This window comes from Grus americana, chromosome 3 (assembly GCF_028858705.1).
Source record: "Grus americana isolate bGruAme1 chromosome 3, bGruAme1.mat, whole genome shotgun sequence".
NCBI lineage: Eukaryota > Metazoa > Chordata > Aves > Gruiformes > Gruidae > Grus > Grus americana.
This window is the reverse complement of record NC_072854.1, coordinates 115719348-115733845: the sequence shown is the minus strand read 5'-3', so window position 1 is coordinate 115733845 and position 14498 is coordinate 115719348. Positions and strand designations below refer to the sequence as shown.

Sequence of the window (14498 nt, the reverse complement as noted above, 5' to 3'; positions counted from 1 at the left end):
GTTGATAATGCACAAGCATATGGCATCACAGGCAAGACTTCTGCCTGCACAAAAGATAAATGAATACCATTTGTGTACTTGAATATCTAAGCTCAACAAACAGAAGGAAAAAGACTGGCTTATACTTTTTACAAACTAATGCCAGTGAGCAGAATCACATTTTAAATAAGGCCAAACATGAAAATGATTTCTTACACTGAGAAAAAATGTAGATAGGTAGAAACAGGGTATCTGAAGAACTGTTTAGTGGTTTGGGGCACCAAGGAGATCTGAGTGTGGAAAAAAGTCCTCATTAAATATACATTGGAGTTTTTAAGAAGAGGATGGAGTTGAAGTATAACTTGGACTGTGAATGGCATGAGCAAATATTTAGGGAACCCTAGCTCTCTCTGTGGTAGGAAAGTCTAAGAGAAATGAGCAAGTAGGTCCATGAGCAATGGAATCAGTGAAGCCTGGTTTCCAATGGATTTGTGTCTCATGCAAGTTTTTCCCCTGACCTGGATGGTCTTTGTGTCTGTCTTAGATGGATTGTCTGATGTCTGATAAGAACGGGGCTCTTGCTACATCCTTTTCCATGGTTGGAGGCACCATTTGGATCTCATCATCTTCCTAGCTGGTTGCCTACCTCCACTAAACTTGTGACAACTTTGTATCTTGAAACCTGTGATTCATTTTCAAATTTAGTTGAAAAGCAGACACTGGATTCAAAAGTTACTTGAAGAAGAAGTGAAGACAGTGAAACAGTCACTCATACACAAAATATGACAAAGGCCTTTTTTCCTTAGGAAATTGGAACAGTTGGAGAAGGCACTTCCTCCACATTTGGTGATTTCCAGCATTGGCAAGGTCAATTCAAATTGGGGCATAGAAGGGGTAAATGGAATCAGCACTAAAACCTGCTTTCATGTTATAGTCCTTGAAGCTGTTTCGTAGAGAGCTGGAGTACAGGTTTAAAAAATTGTACTCGTGGTGGGTTTGTTGGCATTTATTTGGAACTTGGTTATTTATTAGGTGAAAATACATATAGTTAGAATTCCAGGTGTTGGTCTAGATTACATTTTTTTAACTATTTTTAGGCAGGTGTTACTGATATGATTAATTTTGCTTAACCTGTTAGTCATTCCAAAGTAATATATTTTTCTAAGTGGGAGCTGCAGTAGGTATGAATGAGAAAACAAAATCCAGCAACAGATGCATAAAACAGTCTACCTGAACACGTATCTAGATCAGTTTTAATAGGCACATTTTGTGAACCAGAACAATTATCTGTAGTTCTTATCAACATTTTTATCAAATCTTCATTCCAGTAGGTCAGAACTCCATTGTTTTGCTAGTGCTTTGGTTGACTTGAAAAATAACCTTCCTTTGACTATTTGAGAACCTGTAGCTGAAATATGTGGTAGTGGCAGGCTACGCTTTTGTCCTAGGGAAAAAAAAAAAACCTTCTTAAATAGAAAATGAAAGAGGAAACTATCAGAAGAACTGTTCAGAATAAACGGCTGTATGTTTTTCCCCTCTGCTTCTAAAAACTTCATTTACCTCCAAGCATGGGTTTGAATAAGCTACCTCATGTTTTCTAACACCAGCTAAAAACTTATTCTAAAGAGAGTAATGTATACCTTGTATCAGAATTAGTAAGAAAAAAAGTAGGTTTCATCTAGATTATGTCATTGCATGTAAAAAAAAAATTACATGCCTTGACTGCACAAGACAAAATGCTTTATTTAGGTGCTTATCCATGTGCAAAAGTTTTTCTACCAAATATAAAATACCTGTTACGATAACTAGGATGGGAGAATCTGTGTAGATAGGTGTGATAAAAAGATTTCTTTGCCTTGATGAAATTCTCCATAAGAATGTACTGGCCACTAGGGCTTGTCACAGAGTAATATTTCAGTTAAACAAACTGTAACTTTTGCTTCTAGAACATAGTAATGCTTCTGCAAGAACTATATGTAGACTAGACCCTAGGATGTGTTTTCTAACAACACAGCTCTTTTCCAGGGATAAGTTCTTTTTAAAACTGAGGAAGTTAATTTCTATTCCCTGCTTTTATATCATTTCAGATATTACTCTATGAGATAGAAGACTTCTGTATTCAACTCCTGCCTTCCAAGCCTTACTTTTTTAATTCTAATAAGCAGTCAGCTTGCAGGGCATGAGCCCTACTTCCAGCATTTGCAGTTGATGATATTGAACGATACTGAGGTAGTTAGATTAGGATTCCCCTCTTTAAGGAATTCAGAATGGTGTCCAACCTGCCAAATGACTCTTTCACAACACTCTGATATACCTGGCGTGACTGGTGTGTTCAAATGACTCCTGCCTGAGCAGTGCTGGGGTTGTTGTAAACTAGCACAGGTATCTTGACTGTTTGTATCTGTGCTTGCATAAGCTTAGCCAATATCTGAATCAACTCCAGGGCCAAGAAGGGTAGTAGTAGTGGTTTTTTAGGCTCCTTAGACCATATTCCTGCACTGAACATAATATTTGCCAACAGGTTAGAACTGAGCCTTTGGGTATCATCTATGAGTTTGCTGGGTACACACGGTAAACCAAAGTTGTCTTCCAATTTGAGCCATCCTTCAGATATCATGAAGGTTAAGTGCCCTCTTTCTGTTTCTGTCAACACTTTATGTACTATGTGAATCTAAATGAGTAGTTTGGGATGTTCTTTGTACTTGAGGCAGTATGTGAACAAAATGGTCCTTGTGATTCTGTGAGTGGAAGAGGTGTTTTTGTGTGACCTTGGCAGCAGAGATGGGTATATGTGTTGATGGCTGCAGAAGGGACAAATGCTTTTCCTCTTAACATGCTCAGTGTAAGTCACAGCATCTCACAGCACATTTTCCAGTACCACTTTCAGTGTTTCTTGGGTTGTATTTTGAATATTGTCAGCTTAAAAATTACCTGTCACTCAAGAATATTTCACTGATTTCATTGGTGAATATCTAATAAAATCTGAAAGCTACAAGTTATGAACAGGACCATTCTTCATTTAATTTCTTTTCCTTTCCTCCTCCTCATGTGTTTTCTCCTTGAAGCTGGCAAAGGCTTGCATAAAGGGATTTTTACTCTCTGGTCTCATGCTCTGAAATATGACCTCATCATTCCAGAGCAATATGTGGTAGTCATTTAGCAGTACCTTTGCTAGATATGAGGATATTAAAGTTAACAAAAAGCATGTAGGTTAACTTCTAGAACCTGGGCTAAAAATTTAGTGCCAATGCATGGATAATCTGCTTCTTTCCTGGTGAAAATGAATACACTGAATTATTGAGACAATAAAGATGGAGACCCACGATGGTATTGTACACAGCTTTGCTTTTCTTATTGAAGAGAGCTCAGAAGTAATTGACAAAGTAAAATGAATCACACCCTAAATTCCAGCCACCTTGTCTCAGCAAATGGTCAATAGTCAATAAAGAGAAGCAGGCACTTCAGAAAATGATTTGTTCCATCTATCTTAGATGCTTATTTCAGGATAGAGGAACTCGTCCCTCAGAAGAAGGAAGGATGCTGTCTTGTATGTGCAGCTATCATTGCTTAGCTTTTAAATTAATTCCACTCTAACTAGCTTATCCAACCTGTTTTTGTTACTACAAACAAATGAAAATGCAGTCAGTATTTGCAAATGCAAAGTTCTGCAGAAACAGAAATCATTTTGCTGTGTTTCACCCTGCTTCACAGAGCAGCAGAGAAGATTTTTTAATTTACCCACTAAGAACAAAGTGCTGATTTGGCTCTGTGGTTCTTAGAAGCCATCTTTGCTGTTTCCTGTTGTTTTCTCAAGCTGCGTATTTCAGATGTGAACGGGGACCTACCCAAAATCTCTGTATGTTTGTAGTGGTATGACATGATTCCTTGGACAGATGTAGATGGGTGTTATTTGCCAGTAAAAAGCAAGTGGCAAGCAAAAGCATGGGAAAGTTTTCTCATTTTCGTTCTGAGGAGTTGATGCTTACTGCCAACACACTATGGTTAACAGCATTCCCCAATCCTGGCCTGGCTTGACACGTTCAGCAGAGGCTGCATGCTAAATCTCATTTCCTAAGACTTTCGGCACTTTGCATGATCGCTGCTCCTTTCATCCTGAGACACACTTTACAAGGCCACACAGTGAGACGGTCCGTGCTCGCTTTTGTAGTGTTGGCGGTGGCGCTTAGCAGCTCCTTTCACACAGCTCAGCTGTAGCCTGACATTGTGAAGTTGTCTGCAGGCCAGACAGTGCTGCAGGAGAAGCAGACACTTTTAAACAAAATTTCTGGCTGCATTAACAGATGGTGAAATGTAAAAGACAAGGCATTGCCACTGTGTTCATTTGAATGGTTGTGATGCTTCAGTATATGCTAGTGTTCGTTGACATATGTAATTTATAGAATTGTGTTTGTGTGTGTTGGGAGAGGAGAATACATCACTGCCGTGATCTGACACCTCACCTACATTTGTGGCCTTATTTCAAACATTTTTGGATGCCAAACTGAATAAAGTGCTTTCAGAATCTGTGGATGACCGGGCAGAAACCACATGATTGTCCTTAAAACCATTTGTACTTTCTGTTTGGTGACCTTGGCAGATCAGTGATTGGGAAAGTTGTTCACATGCCATCTGCACCTGCTAGCTTTGCCATGCAGCAATAGGTCATTTCCTTTCCAAACATGACTGGCTTCTGATACCAGTGGGAAATTGGCAGCTCTTACATGAAAGCAGTAGATTCCAGTTTCCTCTTTTGGCTTTTCACTGAGATAGGAAAGGGGTTGTTATTGTTACGGCCCCAGTGCTCTGTGTCAGAGCTCTCTGCTTTTTCAGTCATTCAAAACCAGTTTGTCAATAGCATAGGGGATCTTATCTTGTATTGTGGATTGGATTGCCACGAGATGATTTTTTCCCAATATCACAGGCTTAATTCTAAACAGAACTGCACAACCTACAGTGGAAATACTTCCCTCTTCTTTTGTCTCTTGGTCTTTCTTCCTCATTTCTGTGAAAGAATAAGAGAGTGCAGAATAAAGTGGCTATCTTGTGGTAGGCCTTAAGAAACAACATAGTGGAATTGAAGTGTACTTTTCTCCCTATTTCTTTGTCATATCAAAAAGATGAGGTGAAGTGGCATTCATTGTTCTTTCAGTTCTCTTCTCCAGAAATGATGGAAAGCTGTTGCAACTTCTTCTTTGTAAGGAGTGTTTAAATCAGCAGGTGGGGAATCAGTGGTGTTGGGCAGGATGCAGGCAATTGCCTCATCACCAGCCTGAAGTATCACCTTTGCAGAGAACTGCAAAGAAGTTATGTTGCTGACAGCGAGGTGGTGAATTTTGTTTCCGCTCTTAACAGCATAAAGCAGCTGCATTGCCTTTACAGGTGATTCAAAGATTTGCTCTCCCTGAAAGTTAGGGTAAATTGTTTGTTGCATCCAATGTGTGTCTTTATAAATGTGCACTGTCTTTTTCTTCCTGTCAGTTACAGGAGATAGAATCGTGTGGGTTTGTGCTTTCATGTAGCATTATTAATGAAACAGGTAATCCTATTTGTCTTAAAATCAAGGCAAATATCTCTTGTGTTCTGTCCATCTGTTCCAGACACCAACAGCATGCTCATCACCATGGTATTGGAACAGTCTGGTACACAAATAGCAATCAGCAGTTATTAACATAATATTATTACTTGGTCCATAAAGCTAATACTGGCAGAGATACTAGACATCACACAATGTGAGATAGTTTCTCAGCTGATGTAGTTTGTTCTGCCAGAATATGATAATATTCTGTATAAAAATCAGTAAAAGGAGGCAATTCTTATTATTTCATGCAAGCAGCATAAATTGCCAGTATAATACATATCAAAAATTTCTCTTTACATCCAGAAATTTACAATCCATTGCTATCCTGAACAGCATTCTTTAGAAAACAAAGGATTTTTTTTAAATGCATTAGATCAAATCGAACCACTGAAAGTTCCCTTTTCCCCTCCTTTCTCCTCTAGCTGTTGATACAGCCTGATACAAGAGTGGCTTTTTACATGCAAAAGGCCATTTATCTCAAACTCGAACTAGACGAGTTAAGGTTTATTCAGCACGCGATCTTCTGTAGTGGTGGAGGGGTGGCACGTGATTGCAGCCCGCCAGGAAACTCCAAGTCACTCTCTTTCTGCACACACTAAAGCAGTTGCTTCAATACCTGCTGAAAAGAGTAAAACTCACTCTCTGCTTGTCTATCCTGTGGAAGGAACATGCACCTTTCAGACCAACTTTTTTTCAGGACTTAGCTTACCAGGGAAGCAGACTGCAGTCCCCCAAAAGATCCTGAACACCCTACAAAATTTGGAGGTTCCCTACTTGTCTTTACTCCTCTTCATACATCTCATTTATGCACGTTCAAAAGTCCAGCATCAAATGTCTCCTTTTGGTTTGGTCACTTTTCCTATGATATAATTTAAAGATTTTTTTCAGAGTTGAACAGCCACACTTTTAAAATCTCTGGTATTTAAATTGCTGGTTAAAACGAGTAGATTCCTCTCAGGTGGCATATTTGTGCCTATCTGGTTAAATGAATAGCCCATCTATATAGAATTTTTCTTCCCTTCTTAATCAGAATATATTCCTGGGAGACCTGTTTTGCAAACTTGTCTACAGAGACTTCTACACAGAAGCAAGACGGAGCCTTTTCAAGATCGCAGCTTCACAGTTTCAGTGCCGTAACTATGAAACAAAAGTGAAAGCAAGGCATTATAGTTCCTAGTTTTTATATACAACAACTTTTGCTTGCTTTAGACGGCAAATTGCTGCTAAACTAACATTTCTGTAAGCATTACAGTGTTCATACAAGTGCTGCTATAATTAAAGGGAACATCTTTATCTGAGCTGGTTGGGATTATGTCGGTAGGCACAAGCAGATTGCATCAGCCATTATTACTCTTTCAGTGAATGTGAAACTTACTCGTCATGATATTGGTTCAGTCTCCATTTTTATATCAATAGTTTGTTTTTTTTAAAAAAGTTAACTACAATAATTAAGCTTTACAATAAACTAACAAAAAATGGAAATGGATTACTGAGAATACTGTTGCCAAATGGGCTGTATATGTGTGGAGCCTAACTGAAATGGATGGAAAGGCCAACAGGAATCTTGTTATAAAAACGGAGGATCATTCCCCACAGTTCAGCTCTGCCTTGAACGCTTAGCTTTTGGCTCGACTGTGGGAAGGAGTCTAAAGTCCTGGGTGACTTTCATACATGTCTAGATACAATGAAGGGCAAAGTGCAGCATTTTTATCCTGTCATTCCCTTTTATCAATCTCAGTTATTAAGCAAGTGGTGGATATTAAGATCAACCTAACCTTAAACATTTAACAGACATTTCTTATTAGACAAACTACATGTGTCCCACTGTATTTCTTTCAGGGCCTGTCTCTCACTGGATGCACGCCAGACTGTCCTTCAGGATATAGTGCAGTGAGTAGGAGAAGAAATGTGTTTGAACTTGGCATAATTGCAATGAACATAAAGGTATAGTTGGAACTATCTTATGTCTTGCTATCATAGGCCAGTATCTTGGTTCTCTGCAGTGAATTGCTTTGGAGCAGTGTTATTGAGAAGAATGAGTCATTTCTGGCTGAGTTTAATAGGTTTATTGAGACTGAAAAAGCTACAGCTGGACTAAATGCCATATCCGCAGTTCATTTTACGTAGCTCTTTTTATCATGTACAGTGACTGCCCACCAAAAAATTGAAGATGCATTGCTTCAGCTTTTATGAGAAAGATCTGTAACAGGTTTTGTTGTATCCATAAATAGAAAGTGGTTACAGAGGTTGTTGGCTTTCTCTGCTGTTGTGGTTGCAGTGTACATCACAACATTACACGTTGCCACAGTTTCCCCTTGTCCTCTTTATTTTAGATAGGCTGCATCCTCCTCCATAATCTTTCAGGTTTATGACATGGAGCATAAAATGTAGCCACTAAAATAAGGTAGGTGATTATTTTGCACAATTTTGAATGACCACTCCAAGTAGGATTTGAGGGAGAGTATGGCTTCATGTGCCTCCCAAAATAGCTGCTCTCAGTGGGGTGGTCATTCAGTTTGCCAAGTGTTAAATGAGAACATGGGAATACTCTAGAAAAGATTAGGTGGACTCTTTTGAATTAATGAGGGAGGCTGGGGTCTCCAATATTGTTAATTACATGTTGATGGACAGCACAGTAGTCCATTACCCTTTCTGAACTATAGTATTAGAACAAAAAGCAACAAAAAATCATCACAGTGAAAGCTGTCACCCTTGTTCCCATGTGTGCTATATCTCTTCCATGGGGATTTCTTGTAGATACCAAATAGGAGAGCAAATGTAGTTGTCCTGATTATTTTTTCTTCAAGTACTATCTCATGTAATAAGCCTCTGTGGGTTTCTGCCTCACCCCGCTTTTTGGTGCTCTTGATTTAGGTATGATATTACTATGTCTTGTGAACCATGTATTTTAGCAGATATTGTATTTGGACATAAACCCCCAGCTATGGAATGAATGTTACACAGGGCAATATTGTGCTAGATAACAGCCGAATTTGAATAATCTTCTGTATTCAAAATGTGACCTTTTTTGCACAATGCAAAATGAATCTTATTAGTTAATGAACATAGGCAATGCATGCAGTGTGTAAGGAGTGATTGCATTTAACTATGAATTACTTGATCTTTAAATAGCTTATTTTTCTTAAGGTAAAAGGAGCAAATAATTTCAGTATCCTATCTTGAATAATATTATTTGTAATTATTTTTCACCACAATAGCCAGTGGTGAAATTTTTAATTTCTTAGTGGTGCATTTATAGCTCCTGAAATTATATATCTGTTCTCTCTCCTTTTGTTTGCTTTTAGGGAGATACCGGAGCTGCTTCATCAGTGCCGTTTCAATACTGTGGTTGATCTGAGGAAAAGGATTGCATTGATGAATTAGTGCAACAACCCTCCCAGCCATGGAACAATACATCTTACAAGAAAATCCATAGGTGACTAATAGGCCAGATTGGTCATCCCTCACCCACAGTCTTTTGAGATCTGAGAGAAATGTTTTGGTATACCTGGAAATCAGTCTAGATTTAAATTAAATTAAATTAAGCATCTTAATACAGAATTTAGAATTTAACATGGTGTGCCTTGTGAACAAAAACAACAACAAAAAAATTTATTTCCACTGTGGATAATTTAGTCTTGAATAATGCTTTTTACCACATTTCAGCAATGTGTCCGATATCTTAATACCTTTGCTTTCATGTTTGGGGTTTTTTTTGTCAGTCATTACACAATATAATTTAGAATCAACTTAGCACCCTTCCATTGTGTTGAGTCGTTCCAGTGAATAGTGATTGCAGGATTAGCCTCCTAGTAATTAAGTGCTGCTGCCTCTTATCTTGAAAATGAAACACCACTATGGAATTTAAGAGTTTCTTGCTTTATTTAGGTTGTGTGTCTAAATAGTATGGATAGGTGTACCAGGTCAGTGCAGACACAGTACAATCTTAAAAAAAAACCCAAACAAAAACCACACATTAAAAAATCAAAAAGAAAAGAGAGGGGTAGGGAGGAAGAAGAGAGCAAGCAAGAGAAGGAAAATAAATTCACCCAATCATTAAAACTTTGAACTGCATGGAAAATTTTCCACACTTAGCTGAATCCTGACTGTAATTTCCTAATTATGCCCTTATACAATCCAGATAAAGGATTCATGTGTGTACTCATTTTCACTCACAGATGGGTCTTCAAAATTTTCAAGTGATAAGTTGTGTAAAACAGAATGTATTGCCTATTTGTTGAAGCCTATAGGTGTACCTATTTCAATAAAGCAGAAGCTGGGTTCCTTACTGTTTGTGGACTAAAGAACCCATTGAATGCTTGCTTCTCATATTGGCTTTACTACTATGCAAAGTTTGACCCCTTGAATTCACTGATTAATGTTTTAAGCAGAATGAAACCTTTATTAATTTTATTTTTTTCAAAATCTGCTACCAAAAATCACAGTTATTTCAGTGTTCAAAGACAGTTCTTTGCTTCTTCAAAGACTTTATTAAACTGATCTGTACCATCCTCCCCACAGGACTATAGTGGTGTAGCCTCATATGATACAGATGATGAGCTTCTGTCTGAAATAATAGGGATGATACCTAATCCTGAACTGACATCTGAAGGATTTTAAATAAAGGTTATCAATGAGACGTCTGCAAGCTAGCCTCAGTTAGTTCTGTCTCTTCTGTGTTAGGATGATGGTCTCTCTTAAGAGATCCAGAGCCTGAGCTTTTTTCCTTGAGCTTTTGTTACATTTAAGGATTCATGCTGAATAACAATAATAAAAGATGAATCCCATCTGGTTTTCTGTTGATTGTTAGTTTGATTTAGTGTATGACTTCTCAAAGTTTAGTCTGCCAGCCAAGGAAGGTATGCGGTTATCAACATTACTGATAGGATAAACCAATTATGTAAGCCTATTTTCAAATTTCCCCAAATCCCATAATACTTAACAAAGTAAAACACTTTGAGTTGAAATGCACCTGTTTACAGAAAGATACAGCATCAAATAGAGGTTTCATTTAGAGCTTTGGGTAGACTAAATGGCCTTGTTGACATTTGCCTGTTGCCATTTTAAGGCAGGAAATATAGCAGGAAACTGAAAAGAAAGTATGGACAAGAAAAACACAGAGTTGTAAGAAAGACTTTTAGAGTTGTAAGAAAGACTGTTCTGTTTAGAAGGCTGTGGAGGCTCAAGGACTGAAAAGATCTGTATGTGCTGTGTTTTGGGTGTCTAGTTAGCGCTGCATCTTCAAGCTGTAACAGTATTTCTCAAACTGTGCATCCAACCATTGCCTTGGCAGGACTCCGGATTAATCCTGTGTGAGGACAGTGCCCATGGGACTTAGCAAAAGTTGCTTGTCCTTTCCTCACGAAGATATGTATTTCTTCCTGGGTAGTGTGGGAGGTGGCTTCTCCTTTCTCTCTGCATTTGTAGCCACCGTGAAAATAGATAATTCCAGAAGACAGTCTAATATGCAATTGCAGACCCAAATGTTGTCGTAGAGGTTTGAGACTCTGTCTCCTGACACACAGCTAAATTGTACATGCACATGCAAGCATTTTCACAAACCTGCTAATGAATGGCCTAAACCAAGTTAGATGGGGCTTACAAGGGATGATCAGGGAGAGGACAAAATGCCAAGGGGCAAGAAAGACAAAAAAGCACAAAGAACAGTGAGAAAGAAATTCAAAACATGGATAATGGAAAGTGTAAAACGGTATCATCAATGTCAGGCCATGAAACAAGGGGGGCATTCTGTCGTTGAATCACACGGTGCAGGCCCCCATAAATGTGCAACACACAAAGTATGGAAGATGCTGTGCAAGGTAGGTGTGTAAAAAGGATGAGCAAACAGAGGAGGACTGTGAAAAAAGAAAAAGTGAGAAGAAAGTTTTTGAAAAAGGTCAGAAGAGACAATAAGGGCACAAAAGCTGGTATTGAAGAAAAGGGGTGAGACAGTAGAAGGAAAGATGAAATAAAGTATGGCCACTGATTTGATTTGCTGTTTTTTGTTAGAAATGTATCCTTTTGCCACTTCTGGATGCCATCCACATATATAAGAAAATACAAGCTTTCCAGCTTAACTGGGTGAAACTCCCTTCCCAGAACCCTGGCATCAAAACCACCTGCCAAACCCAATAAAACAACCTTCAGTATTTAATCGATGTCAGTGTTAAATAACATCCTGTGCAAAGCAGGAAGATGCCAGCCCAGCTGGATGAATACATGCCAGAGCATTTAGATGTTAACTGGTGTGATGTATCAAACTCTTAAGCAAATAGATACCTAGGCAAACAGCAGGGCGACCAAATTCCATGGTGCACTACCCTGCTATCTCCGCTGGGTTGCAAAATGTGTGAGTCAGAGGTAGGAGATAGCCCTTGGCAGTATCTGTGGAGAGAACTATGATCCTCACTTAAGCAAACCCGCATGTTCTTACTTCCTGCTGTTTCCCAGCCCTTTTCAAGCATGCTTTCTAGCAGTACTCTGCCCCAATGTCTATGTGGCAGTCAACCAAGGTCTGCACCAATACGAAAGGGTTCATTTACTAGAAGGAAACGGGCGCTGCGAGCAGGACATCAGTTGCTCAGGAGACGGCAACCTCCAAGTCCAACCTCCTGTTGCGCAGTTGTGGTCCAGAGTCTGAGCCACCATTGTAAAAACAACAAACAGGCCAGATCCACAGCTGGCATAGAGCTACGGGAGCTCACATATTAGCTTCAGCTCTGTCTTCTTTATCTCTTGTGGCACTAAAGATTATGATTAAAAAGATGCCCAGGATATAACACATGAAGTAAAGTGTAATGAATTCACCAGCAACCTTAAGTAAAAGCCTAAGCTGCTTAATTTAGCCTTGGAATCATTTTACTGCTGAGCTTTTTTTACCTTTCTTGTGGGTGCTGTCATAAATGACCTGTGGGAACAGTGGATCTGTCATTTCTGGACATTTTCAAGAATATCACTATTGGGATTGAACTAGATGCAACTGAAGCAGAGGAACCAACTAGATCATCTCTTGGTGTCTCTTCCAACCTAATATTTTTTCTATGATTTTAGCAAATGCATTCATTACTGCCCTAAGCTTGCAGTGTTACACTGCTTCCCCTAGGCTTGTGTAACACAAGCCCCAACTACCAAACCCCCCTGCTTCCTCCATGGCTACTCACGCAATACAAAATGTGGTATTGTCAGTTTTGCACAAGGTTGGGAAATTACAATCTGAACCATGGCGACAATGTAAAGTAAAAAGTAAAGAATGATATCAAAGTTAATAGGTAGCCAGCTTATTACAGTGTTTCATGTTCTGCTCAAAATAATTTTCTACTTCAAATTTGAGTGACTTGCCACAAAAACTCCCACATGCTCACAACAGTACTGAGGTAAACTGGGCCTGGATTCTGAAGAAAGGAGCCAGAACAAGGTGCTAGATCTCCTGGGAGTTTCCCGGAAGAGATGTAGCTCACCAGAGTTGGACATCTGTTCCTCGAGCATCCTGCTATCCCTTCACATCCACCCTGCCTGTATCTGCTTGGCTTCTGCCTGTGATTGGAACCAACCTGAAACCGCTGGCTCCGTTCCCCTCACTGTAGGATGCGAAAGCGCAGGCCGTATGAGGCAAAACCAAGAGGTAGAGCTGTACATCAGCTGTTTCCTGGTGATTTACAGACCGGTAAGATCCACTACACCATCTGGTTACCTCCCTCCTGTAAGAAGCAATGTGTGATAGCGGACCAGCTCTTTTAAATGGTTCCAGAACACCATTTTCCTCTCCACTTCTGTTCTTCCGACATCGGACTACACCTGCGTATAGATTAGTTTGTTCTGTCCTTCTCAGTGGTACCACAGCTCCATCAGCAACTTACTTCTCCTTTGCCCTTTACTTCCTAAATCAAGAATAAATAAGGAGAAGAATTTGCTAACACCATTTTAGGTGTGCTGCCAAAAATGGACTGGTTATATTGTCTGAAAAACATCAGTAGCTGACAAGTCCTGCAGAGAGATTAAATACATGGGAGGACTGTGAGCAATATGAGAGACACATGCTGCTATTGATAAGCGAGAATCAGTGTTTGTTTCCCAGCACTCCCGGTATCAAAAGAGTCGGTTGCGATGTCTCAGCTCGCTGTTGTGCATTCCTGGTACCTGACCTTCTCCGCCTGGCTGTTGTGCATCTATTTGCCTGCGAGCTTCCCACTACATGGATCAGACTGGGAAGGGGGAGGGGAAAGGAAGAGCAGAGGAAGGCAGCAGGGGAAATAAATACCGAAATTCTTTTTTTTTCCTGATTTTATGCATAGTCTAGGGAAAAGGACACTGGCAGGAGCCAAATGATACCTGAATGCTGCTGTGCCAACAGGACAGCTTTATGGGTCAGAAGTCTGATTACCCCTACCTTTGGTTCCAGAACTGTTACACAGGGGAAAGACAGACATTTTCAGGGTAAAAACTGTGGTAGAGTGGTAGAGAGCAGACCCCTTTGCCCTGCGACTGTGTGGTGTGGTTATATAGCTAAAAAATATTGAACATTTCATATTAAAAAAGGGCAGAAGAGGAAGGCAGAACAAATCCTATGCAGCTCGCTGCTTTCTGCAGGCTGCGATCCACACGGGCAATACCCTCACAGTCCCTCTGACAGCCCCACGGCAGAGCAGGCATGTGGGCTCCATACCGCAATGAAAACCTGAGCTCATGAGGCTGTAACATTCCTCCTCCATCATTTACGTTGTTTTCCCTCCTTCCCCTCCCCTCTTACACCTGCCTGCAGCCACCGCAGCTTGCTTTCTCTCTGGCACACGCCTTTTGTGGCCTAGGGAGGAGAGAGGTGGGAGCAGGGAATGGCAGCTCACCTGAGTGGAACCAGGAACCAGCAGAGTTCAACCTCAAAAACACCAGTTAGTGGGTCAGGATACTGCCCCGGGGTGGACGGGACTGGGGAAGGTGATTACAG

The 14498-nt window shown here is 40.0% G+C and overlaps 1 long non-coding RNA gene across 3 annotated transcripts in view; it reads left to right on the top strand.

Annotated features, from left to right (window-relative positions):
* Nucleotides 1-14498, top strand: part of LOC129205217 (uncharacterized) — a 23759-nt gene extending 9261 nt beyond the window's left edge. For all 3 annotated transcript variants that reach the window (XR_008576658.1, XR_008576656.1, XR_008576657.1), the window contains 2 exons: nt 7397-7501; nt 8863-14498. This is a non-coding gene — a long non-coding RNA (uncharacterized LOC129205217). The remainder of the gene's footprint in view (nt 1-7396; nt 7502-8862) is intronic.